Source organism: Vulpes lagopus, chromosome 23, assembly GCF_018345385.1.
Source record: "Vulpes lagopus strain Blue_001 chromosome 23, ASM1834538v1, whole genome shotgun sequence".
Taxonomy (NCBI): Eukaryota; Metazoa; Chordata; class Mammalia; order Carnivora; family Canidae; genus Vulpes; species Vulpes lagopus.
In genome coordinates, this window is record NC_054846.1 from 30,946,299 (window position 1) to 30,959,576 (window position 13,278).

At 41.7% G+C, this 13,278-nt stretch overlaps 1 long non-coding RNA gene across 2 annotated transcripts in view; it reads right to left on the reverse strand.

Moving 5' to 3' along the window:
* Positions 1–6,756: 6,756 nt before the first annotated feature.
* The window catches only part of LOC121481099, a 42,965-nt gene continuing 36,443 nt past the window's right edge, over positions 6,757–13,278 (reverse strand). The window contains exon 3 of one of the 2 annotated variants that reach the window (XR_005985187.1): positions 6,757–7,216. This is a non-coding gene — a long non-coding RNA (uncharacterized LOC121481099). Of the gene's footprint in view, positions 7,220–13,278 lie in introns of both variants that reach the window. The other variant, XR_005985186.1, reaches the window with a different exon arrangement.

The following is a 13,278-nucleotide window of genomic DNA, read 5'->3' on the forward strand; positions in this document are numbered from 1 at the left end:
AGACTTTTTTTTTCATTTTGGTAAGCTATTAATAACAGCTTTTCCAGGACCAAAATATGAAGGAATCTAAGAAAGGATTGACTTTTTTCTCATTCTCTAGAACATCTAAGAATGTAAAAGTGAGATATTATAGCCTCAATTAAGCTATTCATTGTTACCAGTTGCTAAAATGCAATGTTGTTGATACTGAATTTCTGCATCCATGGGAAGCCCTGACAAGAATAGTTTTTATATAAGAAAAAAAGAGTATAAATTGGAAATAAGTTATAGATTAGAACAATACTACATATCATTCTCCTTGGCCATATCATTCTCCTCTGCCCAATACTGTCGACTGCAGCCTATGTGGCTGTGGGGTGCTTGAAAAATAAAATCTTCATCTTCTTAGGTTCAGTAACGGGGTACCTGCAAAATAAATTAACAAAAGCCAGGTTAGCAATATAAAAAGGCAATAGAATTTGTATTATGATTTATGTGCCCAGGAGTTCATAAAAGGAAGTGAATCTCAAAGAAGGGGTTAGCCTTGGAGGCTCATATACCATTTTAACAGAGGAAAACGATTTGGACTTGAAAGGATGATAAGTCATAGAGAAATGACTAGCAAATGTATGGGGAAACTGATGGAAGATAAGGGTTATCTTAGTAAGGCCTGTTGTTGCAAATTCATCTCCATATCTCCGGTGATTAACAGTAGCTCTTTCCTTCCTGGCACAGGGAGGGGATCATCTTTACAAAAGGAAATGTGTGCCTTGGCTTTTAGGCAGATAAAGAAGAGCAGAGAACCCTTCCAGCATCTGTTGATGCCCAACCACCTTTAGTTCAAAATAATCCTTATACCACAGTGGCATAGTTTGGGGTGCCGTGTCCTGATTCCCTTCAGTTACAAAACTTAATCGAGATGTGCCATAAATGTAAAATACACACTAGAGGCTTAATATGAGAAAAAGAGAATGTAAAATATCTAATTAATAATTTTCATATTGATTACCTGCTGAAATGATAATATTTTTTATATACTTGGCTAAATGAAGTGAAATTGATCATTTAATTTCACTGGTTTCTACCTTTTTTTGTTTTTTAACATGGCTACTACTACAACATACTACATTTAAAATGACATGTGTTTTGCATTATATTACTATGAGACAGAGCTGTCCTGGACATTAATGACTCTAGTTGAGGGTGTACTCGGATTTTAAGAGAGTGGCCTTTGCCAGCCGGACAGCAGATGTTAGCTTATTTACTAGAATGATAGCAATTTTTACTCGCTTAAACAATGAGAAGACCTCCTAGGATGCTTGGAACACTGGAGAGTATTTTTGTTGTGTTTGTTGTTTTAAACTCCCAATGATATATGGGTAGTCTATTTGGGGTGACACTTTTCATGTCTACTTCAAAGACAGTTCTCCATTCTTGAGAACGTAAGACAAGGACAATAAATCCTGAGTTGAATGGTTGGGATGAAATCAAGTCAAACAGGAGGAGGATCTGATGAAATAAAAGTTAATTTAAGAGTCATTCCCAGTGGCCAACTTGCATACAAAGAGTGTGACCATTTATACAAACATAACACAGCAAACGTAATTTCCTAGGTCACCTGAACCTGAGACAGAGTGAGGGTACAAAGTAATGGTAATGAAAAGAAAAACTATTGCCTTGCTCAAGCCACTGTCACTAATTCCTGGAATTTGGGGGAGTGTTACTTGATGGCTCAAGACGACCATGGAGATGGCTGTGAATGAAGCCCAATGAGTCTTTTTATCCCACATTTTCTCTGGGCTTCTTGATTCTGAGGTGGCTCCCAATCATTTCCAGGGATTTGGGGGACCAGAGACCAGTGATCTATGACCTGCCAGTTCTGCGCCTGCTCACAGGACTTTGGCGGAGTTGATGTCACTCCCCACATTCCCGCCCAGCAAACCTTGACAGCCTCTCTGTTCCCCCAGGGGCCAGCAGTCCTGAGTTTACAACTGCTTGCCCCTTTGCACAAGGAACTAAAATTGTCCTAGCTTCCTTCCTTCCCTCTTTTCCTGTGGGGAATGTTGACCTTGGACTTAATGAGTTTGGGTCTGATGATCTTACCCTCAGCCTTTGTCCATCTCATGCTTATGTTTGGGCTATGCTGAGTTTTACTTGAAGGTGAAGAAAGACTCTTTTGTGTCAGGAGAATGGCTTACTGCAAGAAACAGCCTTCTTCACCTGACTTACGTAAGGATCATGAAGCTCCCCCTTGTTTACCTATCACAAAGTCAGACATAGACCCCATCAAATTCTTGCTTTTTGCCTCAAAAGTGATTAGTTGAGCTTGTCCCTCACTGATCAAAATCTTGGGCTCTGGGAAGCACTTTCCTGTCACCTTCCCAAGCCTTATATTTTACCCCACCACCAGACAACCAAATGGCAGTCCTGGGCCAGATTCAGCCCCAGATTTCCTTTTTCTGATCCACACAGTATCAGAAATATTTCTTTTAATTAGTAACCACAGTTTTTTAAAAATCAGGAGACTCACATAAATATTCTAGCTTCCCTTGAAAAATAGGAGCCAGAAACATTGTTTGCGTCTCCGCAAAGAGCAACAAGTCTTCTTAATTCACCTGCTTCTTTGCTCATTTCCATTACCTGCGCAGTCTGTGGTCTTGAATGCTTACCTCTGACCATGGCACAAAGCAAATGGTACTTCTCTCATTTAGTTGTTTTGAGCTCAAAATAAGATAAAGTACACAGTGGCTCCCAGTAGGACCTCCATAACTGGTACTTCTCCATCCTTACTTGCTGGTATTTAGGCTTGTGGGCTTACACGGACTTTGAAGCATTTAAATAGATTTTCTACCTTGAATACATGGCTAATGATTAAAAATAACCACAAAAGAAAGGTTAGAAGCACATCTGAGATGGAGTAAACCCTTAGGGGGAAAGAAGCTGACTTCAGAAGCTTGAAAAAAAATGTGTTTGAAAGATAAACCTTTTCCTTTAAGACTTAAATCTTAAGACTGTAGTTAGGTCTTCCAAGTGAATCACTCAATCAATGAAATTGTTCACTGGTAAAATAGATGTTTTCCCTACACGGGGCCAAAAAAACAGATTTGATTGATTTTACAATTAAATTGAGGGAGGTGGCTGATTGTTTTTGCAAACTCATTCCTTGTCCTTTATTGATTTGGTTTAAAGTTTAGCCATTGAACGTTACAGTAAAGTGACTAATCCACCTTGAACTGACAAAAGCAAGGACAGTCACCAGTTGAAAGGACCATACATAATAAGCATGTGTCACAACTCTTACTGATTTTTTTTGAGTCCAACTTTTCCTAGAAAATTTGCGTCTGATCACTGGACTATGAAGACTAGATTCTCTACCTTGAGTTTAACTCTGGGCCATCAAAGCTGCCTTGATCATTGCTGCTTGTCTACAGGGTTCAAAAGTTTTCCAAAGAACCCACTGGCAGGTTCCATTTCCTTCTCTAAAGATTTCTTTGCAGATCTAAACCCTGAAGAGGTTTTTCCCTCCTATCAGTTTCACTTGTGCTTCCTACCAAGTCTACTGTGACCAACAACATATTTCAAAACTCCCAAGTGGTTCTTCCTCCCTCTAATCCTTGCTGAGCACTGAAACCAGAGTCAGTTTCAGGAATGATGTGCTTAATTCAACAGCTGTCAGAAGAACACCTCCCATTTACAGAGTCTACAGACACCTCACACCAGGCCTTAAAGTCCTCATTTATGGGCATGAAGTGCAGGATGGAATTTGGCAGAAGCCTGCCAGCCTCACCTCTTGGACTTGCAACTTTTCCCAGCCTCAGGTTTTCCTTCACAGTACATACGATATTTTCTTCTAGATGCTTCTCCTGGCTAGGCTTTTCTTCTTTGCTTTTGAAAAACAGTGTGACGTCTTTTCCCCAGTGGAGGTCTCTGAATGCTTCTGGCCTTTTCGCAGGCTGCTTTCCTTTTTTTCTTAAACTTTGGTTGTGAAGCAAAATGCGGCAAATTTAAGTGTTTCATTAGCTCTTGCTAAGCTGCTTCCCCGCTTGCTTTGTCAACTCTTTTCCAGGACTCAGTGAAAGTTTAGGCACTTATTTTGGTTTTGCGAAGTGAACTAGCACCCTCTATAGGCCAATCTTTTCATAAGTATGAGAAACCATATCTCACAAGAGTGTTACATTTCTAATGCCAGGGCCTCAGGCAAAAAATCGCATTTGTCAAAATTATCCGTGAAAATCCCTGAATTAATCGGCCAGCATGAAAGCCAAAAAAACTGGTTCTTTTGTTTCTCTTTGAATTTGGTGGCTGCCTCCCATTATCTGGAGCAACACTTCAACAGGGAAGGGAAGATGAGGTTAAATAGAGACAGTCTCTTTCTCCACCCCTCTTTCTGTCTCTCTTGCCCCCAGTTTATTTTGGGAAGCTCGTATTCTTCAGTTCCCATTACGTGTATTCATCTGGCAACATTTATGACTGCCTGCAAGGTGCTAACCACTGTTACAGTCTCTAGCAGAGAGACCCTTACTTTCATGAAGCTCACGCTCCCATGACCAGAAAAAGAAGATTGACATATAGGTTCTGAAAAGAGAGGATTTTTTTTTTTCAGTCAGTGCTAAGTACGCTGAGCGTGCTGTTTGCCCGGCTTTGCCACACTTCTCTCCTGGGGTGGCTCCCACCCTTTCCTCCCTTGCTACTACCCACAGCTGCTTCGGCCTCCCGGGCTCTGGGCCTCCATAGCTGTGGGAGCATCTTTCCCACCCAGGGCCGACCAGGCAAGCCTTCCTCAGTGGCTGCCTGAAGGACGGTAATAACCACTCAGAACTATGGGAGTGGGGGGTGGGGATGGGTATTAACACCCCACTGGATGAATTTGACCAGTGAGAGGCAAAAAAAAATCCAAAACTGCTGCCACATAATTTCCTCTCCTCTCTTTTACCCCACTAGTGTGCCAATGCCTTGCCTACACTGCCTACACCTGGTAGCTTGTTAGAAATGCAAACACCTGGGGAGCCTGGCTGGCTCACTTGGTCAAGCATCTTCCCTCAGCTCAGGTCATGATCCCAGAGTCCTGGGATCAGCCCTGCATCAGGCTCCCTGCTCAGTGGGGAGTCTGCTTCTCTCTCCTTCTCCCCCAACTCATACTCTCTCTTGATGGCTCTCTCTCAAATAAAAAAATAAAAATCTGAAGAAGGAGAAGGAGGAGAAGAAGAAATGCAGACACTCAAGCCAAGTCACAGGCCTATGGAATCAAGTCTGTATTTTAACAGGATCCCTGGGTGATGCATATGCACACTAACAGTTTGAAAAGCATCACTGTAAGAGGCAGCTGTTCCTCAAACAAAACAAAACCAGCACCTAGACACATCCTACTCAACTACTGAAAACCAAGGATAAAGAGAAATCTCTAAGGCAGCCAGAGAAAAAAGACAGGTTACAGAGGATCAAAGAATTACAGCAGTCTTCTTGTCAGAAGCTGTGCAAGCCAGGGGGCGGGAGGGTGTCATCTTTACCAGAACAAAACTGTCAAAAATATCTTTCAAAAATGAAAGATAAATAAAGACTTTTTCCAACAAACAAACACTGAAAGAATGAATTATAAGCAGTCCTGCACACTCGGGAATCTTAAAGGAATTTCTTAAGCGATATTATATCAGACAGGAACTTGGATCTGCACAGAGCAATAGGGCTAGAAATGACAAATGAAGGTAAATTATGAAAAATTTTTAAGCTCTATTTTCTCTAAAATGGCTGGTGATTTACTAAAGCAAAAATAGTAACACCAAAGAATTGTATACAGCACACGTAAAGTAAAATGTTAGCACCATGGTAGCACAAAAGATGGGAGGCACGAATCAGGAGCATGTCGTTATAGGATATAATATTATTTGAAGGTAAACTGCACTTATTTAAAGATCAACTGAATTGACTTTGTAAAATGCTCACCAAAAGAGAATATAAAAATATGCTTTTCAGCTATAGCAGAAATAAACCAGACATTAGTAACAGAAAGATATCTGGAGAAGCCTTAAATATTTGGAAATTAACACACTTCTTTTTAAATTTATTTTAATTTAAAAAAGTTTGTCTCGGGACGCCTGGGTGGCTCAGCGGTTGAGCATCTGCCTTTGGCTCAGGGCGTGATCCCTGATCCTGTGATCAAGTCCCACATCGGGCTCCCTGCATGGAGGCTGCTTCTCCCTCTGCCTGTGTCTCTGTCTCTTTCTCTGTGTCTCTCATGAATAAACAAATAAAATCTTTAAAAAAAAAATAAAATAAAAAATTTTGTCTCTGTTTTAATTTTAATTTCAGCATAATTAACATACAATGTTATATTAGTTTCAGATTAAACAACACACTTCTAAATAACCCGTGGTGCAAGAAAAAGGAAGTCATGAGGGAAATGACCAAATATTTTGAGTTAAAGAAAAATGAAAAATATTGGTGACATACAGTTCGTGTTACAGGGAAATTATTAAATTATAGAGCCCACCCATTTTTTTGGCCTCCCCCTCTACTTGTTTCTAGGTCACTGCCTAGGTGCTTCTTTGTTGTAGAGAACAGAGGAAATAGGGTAAAGTAAGAAAACTAAAAAATCCAAGAAGGCTTGGTTGATATCCATAATAGTGAACCAAGGTGCAAATGGAGGAAAAGTGTCAGGAGAGCTTTCTGAAACAGAGACAGCAGAGAACGTGAATTTGGGGGAAGCCACTGCAGAGCACACAAGAGAACTCAGTGATAAGAGGGTGTCTGAAGTGTATTTTAAAGAGTTTTGCTTTATATTAAAAATATACCCCAACTTCAATATTTATGAAAAACCTAAGCAAAGAATTACATTTCATTTGATTTTATTTTCCTGGAGGGCTGTTTCTTTGAATGTGACTCCAACACAGGACCTCATGAAGCCCCATCTAGCCAGAAACAGGCCTATCCACGCCCCCCCCTTTCCGCCATCCATTTCACCAAGGAGCATGTCCTTTTTTCATTCTCCTGAGGTCAACAGGTTATTCTTTTGTAATTTATGTTCTTCCTGAATCCCTCCCTGGATTTTCATTTGTTTCCTTTCCTTTACAAGGAAAAGCCTTTGTAAGGAAGAGGCTTTGGAGCACCTGGTGGGTGGAGGGGCTCAGTCAATTAAGTGCCAGACTTTTTGATTTCAGCTGTTCAGGTCTTGATCTCAGGGTCTTGCTCTCAGAGTCGTGAGTTCAAGCCCCACGCTGGACTCCAACGCTGGGCGTGGAGCCTACTTAAAAGAAAAGAAAAAGAAATAAATTAAGGAAGAGACCTCATGCACTCCCCTGACCGGGGGGAGTAAATCCCTCAAGCCCTCTAGGAATGACCCCTGACATCTCACACTTACTTTGAGATCATATAACCTTCTATTTTCATCAGGCATCTGGATGACTTGAGCATTTTGAAGTCCCATAGGACTTTCCTGCCCCCCTCCAACCAGCAAATGAGGAGCACATGACCCAAATGAACCCAGGAATTTGAGTTCAGAACATAAAGACACACAGTTGGAAGGTGGCCAGAGCTGAATCATTTTGCTGGCAGCCTCCAAAATGTCCTCTTCCAGGAATCCCTGGTACTGAGATCCTTGGAGTTGTCCTGGTTTGGTTCTTTCTGAGACTGGTTTTCTCTGTCGATCCTGCATTTTCTTGTATTATTCTAATCAGTTCTTTATTGCTTGAATTAGCCAGAATCTGTTTCTGTTGTTTGCAAGCAACGGATCATAACTGAGACAAGTGGCAACATAAAAACAGTACTGAGTACTGTGCCAGACTCTTTTGGGTTGATCCTGCTGGTATTGATGTAGGGCTCGGTGATGACTCAGTGCTCCCACAGTTTTCTCCACTTATTCTGCTGTTACACCTCTAATCTTAAGTGGACATTGTGCCGGGACATCATTTTGTCCCTCATTGGTGCAAACACATTATTTATGTTTTGAGTTCACATTTGTTCTTTAAATATTAGTCTGTGTGTCAAGTAGTGGTACTTGACACTGTACAAAACCATTTGGGTCATAAAAGTAAATAGCATCCCTCAGTTATAAAGCGGCCATTCGAATGATCCGCATATGTTCATATTAAAGTTTTGACATTATCATTGAAAGGAAAACACGTCACTTAAAATAATTTTAAAAAGGCTGTTGTGGTAGCCCTGTGCTTTGTGTTGTAATCCACAGACTTCGTCACTCTCCCTTCATGCATGGTGGGAATCATGACCAAACGTATGGTTGAGTACCATAAGCTTAAAAAGTTAATATATGCGGACACGAACAGAAATGTCACAAAAAAGGAAGCACAAGTGGCCAAAAAGTATAGGAAAGTGTGCCTAATTTCAGTAAGATCTAAGATGTTTAATGCATCATTCATGATGGTCTAGGTAATGCCACAGTAATGCTCAACCCCAAATCACAGTGGCTTAATACAACAAAGGTTTATTTTTTGGTCAGATTTTTCATGATTTAGCTTGAGGCTTTGTTTCATGGAATTGATTAAAATGGCATGGCTGTGTTAATCAATTATTCGAACTGGGCCAGTTTTTGGAATGTTATTGCTGGTAACCAGTAGCCTGAGTGAGAGACAGCTCTATAGGGTCTTGCACTGGCAATGAAATACTCAGTCCTGAGTGATAATATAGTATGGTGTGTATTCACAACTCAGTGACCAGAACAGTCCACCTAACCTCAAATGCCATGAAATTCAATCCTATTATGTGATCAGGGAGTGGAAAGTCAGAAATATTTGGTGTGCAGTACTAACAGCTACAACAGGTGATCAAAACAGTAATAAATTTATTTTTCAGCTATCAGATCGGTCACTTTATAAAAATACATGCAACGTGGTCTCAGCAAGCACTTGGTAGCAGGTGCTCTCATGCATCGGGAGTGAAAGTTTGTTCATCATTTCTGAGGGCAGCTTGGCTGCGCACACGCGTACACACACACACAGAGTGTGTGCATGTGCTTTACCCTATGATTCCCTCTGGGAATTTAACCTAAAGAGATAGTCACAGTTATGAAAAGACAGGTTGACAAACACATTCATTACAGTAGACAAATGGAAAGGCCCCATGAATGCGACAACCTTGCAACGGCTGAGCAGTTTACGTTACAGCTGTACCATACATTGTGCTTCCAAAGGATCTAGAACTGAGTACTATCTTTATTTTCTGAGGTTAAATGACAAAGCAGCCTGTACACATTCGGTGTGACTTCTCACTGCAAGTGGAAAAAAAAAAAAAAAGCACAGTTTTTTCGCTCTCTCCTTCAGAGATCACAGCAAAGCCTGGAAATTTGCTGTTAGGACCCCAGTAGGGCTGTCCTTCCATGGGTGACTCTTGGGCTATTTTAGAGCTCTACTGTTCTGCATCCACAAAAGCTATGCTCCATTTCCCAGGAGGCTTGTTTGTGTTCAGGACTAGGGAAGAGGACAAACTCCATCCCCAGAGTTTTCTCAGCTCAGTTTTCCTCCACTCCTGCTCTCTAGGGATTAGTGGAACACCCCATCCTCTCCATCTTCTCACTTTGATTCCTCCTCCCTCCTCCCCTCCTTTTACCTTCCTTCCTTTCCTGTTCTCTCAAAGGGCACGTTGAATAGTTTTATTTTTTTTAAGATTTTATTTATTAATGAGAGACAGAGAGAGAGAGAGAGAGAGAGAGAGAGAGAGAGGCAGAGACACAGGCAGAGGGAGAAGCAGGCTCCATGCAGGGAGCCTAAGGTGGGACTCGATCCAGGACCCCGGGATCACATCCTGGGCCAAAGGCGGTGCTAAACCGCTGAGCCACCCAGGGATTCCCCACGTTGAATAGTTTTAAGTCACAGGTACTGTACCCAGTGCTGGGACACCACAATGAACGACTGTCTCTGCCAACCCCCCCCCCCCCCGCCCCGGGCATTTTATCCATGAGCGCAAAGCAGAAAAAGAGGCAACTGTAACAGGCCCCTGTGCAGGCACCTGGGAGGGGGCCCAATCCTCGCTGCCTGCTGGCGTTCCTGCCCGGGTACAACCGCCTCTCCTGAGTGTTGCGTGGATTGAGTTGCTTCGAACACACAGACCTTGGCAGAGCCGTGGCCTGTCGCTCCCGAGCTCATGTGATGGCCAGACCGCCTGTGTGCTCCCACCACCTCCCGCCTCCTCGCCCTGCTCCAGGGGAGGGCGCCCCCGCCCTGGGCCTCGGCCCTGTGCCACGCAGCCAGGACCGACCGTCAGAAATAAGGAAGTAGTTATTCCTCAGCCATCAGAAAGGACGAATACCTACCATTACATGGACATGGATGGAACTGGAGGGTATCAGGCTGAATGAAATAAGTCAATCGGAGAAAGAAAGACAATTATCCTATGGTTTCACTCATATGAGGGGTATGAGAAACAGCACAGAGGATCATAGGAGATGGGAGGGAAAAACAGAATGGGAAGAAATCAGAGAGTGAGACCAAACCATGGGAGAGACTCTTAACTATGGGAAAGAAACTGATAGTTGCTAAAGGAGAGACGGGTGGGGGCTTGGGGCAACTGGGTGATGGGCATGAAGGGCAGCACGTGATGGGATAAGCACTGGGTGTTATACTATGTTGGCAAATTGAATTTAAAAAAGGGAAATAGAAGGCAATCATAAAACAATCATGTTCAAATCTAACAAGATGAGATTGCCCACTGAACGCTCTGAATCTAAGACCTCTTTGCTCCTTTTGTGTGTGTCACTCCTTAGAAGAGAGGTGATAAAACCTCAGGAGGACCAAGATGACATATTGTCTTTGATATGCTCAAGATTAAAGAGAACTGAAAAAAAGAATCATGTGGTTTTATTGCTGCAACCACATGAATGCACATGTAACACTTACCTGTTTTCCATGACACTTTGCAAACACTGCCCTGCTCAAGCCCAAGACCCTCCTCCACAAATATAGCTCAGTGCTCCTTACCTAGGGAAAGCTGTGTTTTTGCTGTTGTTTTTGTTGTTTTGGCTTAAAAAAAAATTTTTTTTTAAAGTGGGCTCCACACCCAGCATGGGTCTTGAACTCACAACCCTGAGATTGATTGAGAATTACATTCTCTACTGACTGAGCCAGCCAGGTGCCCCAGGGGAAGCTGTGTTTTTAAGGCAGACCCAGGGCAGTATCTGCAGCTGGGTGCATGGCACAGTGGTGATCCATGAATTTTCACAGTGTGCTACTAGATTTTGATCAATATATAAAATTGATGTCCCCCCTCCAGCCGAGGATACACATTTTTCTGCATGTATGACAGGAGGCTTGGCAAAGTGAGTTGCGTATCCCATTCTCCCTACTTAAGAAACATCACCTTTCTGTGGAAACGGTGAATTGGAACAGTAGTCAGGACGATAACCACTCAACAGCTTCGTAGCAACATACATAAGGGCGACCCAGTGAATAGCAAAATAACTGAAGAAAGATTTTTCAATCTTCCAGAACTTGCTTTTTAAAAACGATTCATCTTGGGACATCTGGCTGGCTCAGTAGAAAGAGCATGTGACTCTTGATCTCAGGATTATGAGTTCAAGTCCCATGTTGGGGGTAGAGATTACTAAAAATAAATAAATAAGCTTTAAAAAGGAAAAAAAGAACCAAAAAAAAAAAAAAACCCAAAAAAACCAGCATTCACCTTTTCATGCCTTTTAGCACATTGTCCAAACTTCTAGAATTCAAAGATGTACCTAATCCTCCCATTTTAGGGTTGAGCAATCAAGTTAAAATCAACATTTTTGCAATATGTTCTCGTGTGTTTATAGGAACGAATACTTCTTATTCATTTCTTCTATCCAAGCAATAAAATATGACTAATGATTTGTGGTGATAAAATTCTCTCTGAAATGCTTCCTAAAATGCAACTTGATTTTTTTCTCTAAGATATATTATGAAAAACACTTTGAGTTTGCAAATGATTTGTTCCAAGTCACAACAGAAAATAATATTTCTTAAGGAACAGTATTTTTCCTTTCTCAGAATTTTAGAATATGCCTGATGTATTTTTAAACAAATTAAACCAAACAGTATGGTCATGCCCCGGAAATGCAGGGGTTGGGGAAGAGGAGTGCAGGGGAACAGTTGGGGGTACAGTTTTGTGCATAATAACAGAAGAAGGAGGCAGAGGGTTAGAGAATTATTATTTCTTCTCTGGTGCAGAACTGGGCCATGTTTGGGTGCCTGCAGTGAGCTTGGCAGAAAGTCACTTGCTTTCTCGAGCTGTTATGTTCCACAGGACTTTCTGTCTACATGACTGTCTTAGTGAATGGCCTATTTTGTAAACTAAATGCCACAGTACTTTCACATACCCAAATTAGAAGAAAAACGTTGACCCAAAATATGGAAATCTATTGAAATATCGGACTTGATTATTTTCTTGCTGCAATTTAAATAGTCATTCTTGCCTAGCATCCCCAAAATGATTTTATTTTTTATAAGATTTTATTTATTTATTTATTTATTTATTTATTTATTTATTTATTTGACAGAGAGGGTGTTTGTGAGTTCAGGCAGGGGTAGGGGAGGGACAGAAGGAGAAGGAGAGATAGTCTCAAGCAGATTCTGTGCTGAGCACAGCCCTTGATCCTGCAACCCCAATTTCATGACCTGAGCCAAAACCAAGAGTTGGGCACTTAACCAAATGACCCACCGAGGCACCCTCAGCATCCCCCCCAAATTATTTTAAATAAGTATCTAACTTGGATTGAAATGTTTGAGTCCCAGACAGAAAAAAAAAATAAGTCACATGAGGAGACAGGATATGAGGGATTCAAGTAACATTTTCTCTCTTACAGATTTGTGACTTACCCACCATTTTCTGGCCTGGAAGAAGGAGCTTTCACAGAAGCAAAATAAGTTCTATTTGCTTAAAAGAACAAATCAATAGCAATTACATTTAATTGGAACATTAATAACTGAGGGAAAAGGACAGATTGTCATACTCTAGATGGTCAGCCTCAGGGCATGCGGGACCTCAGTCTGGCTGGTGAGGAGGAAATGGAGTCTGGAACCAGGCTCCGGGACATGATTTGGCTGTGGCTCTGACTCCCATACATGCTGGCCAGTGGTCCAAGTTAATGTTCAAAGGGGAGGAATAAAAAATGTGATTGCACTCAGAGCTGATATCTAAGGGGATCAGTTGACAGGTCAATCGTGTCAGCAAAAGTCTCCAGGCACAGGTGACATTTCAAAATAGCAGGGAACTAATATCATACTTGCAAATTTTCTTTTCTTTTCTTTTCTTTTTTTTTTTTAGAGCAGAACCTCAGCCAGCAATTCAGGAGCCCGTGGAAAGTCTCTAGACCCCCAAGAAGAG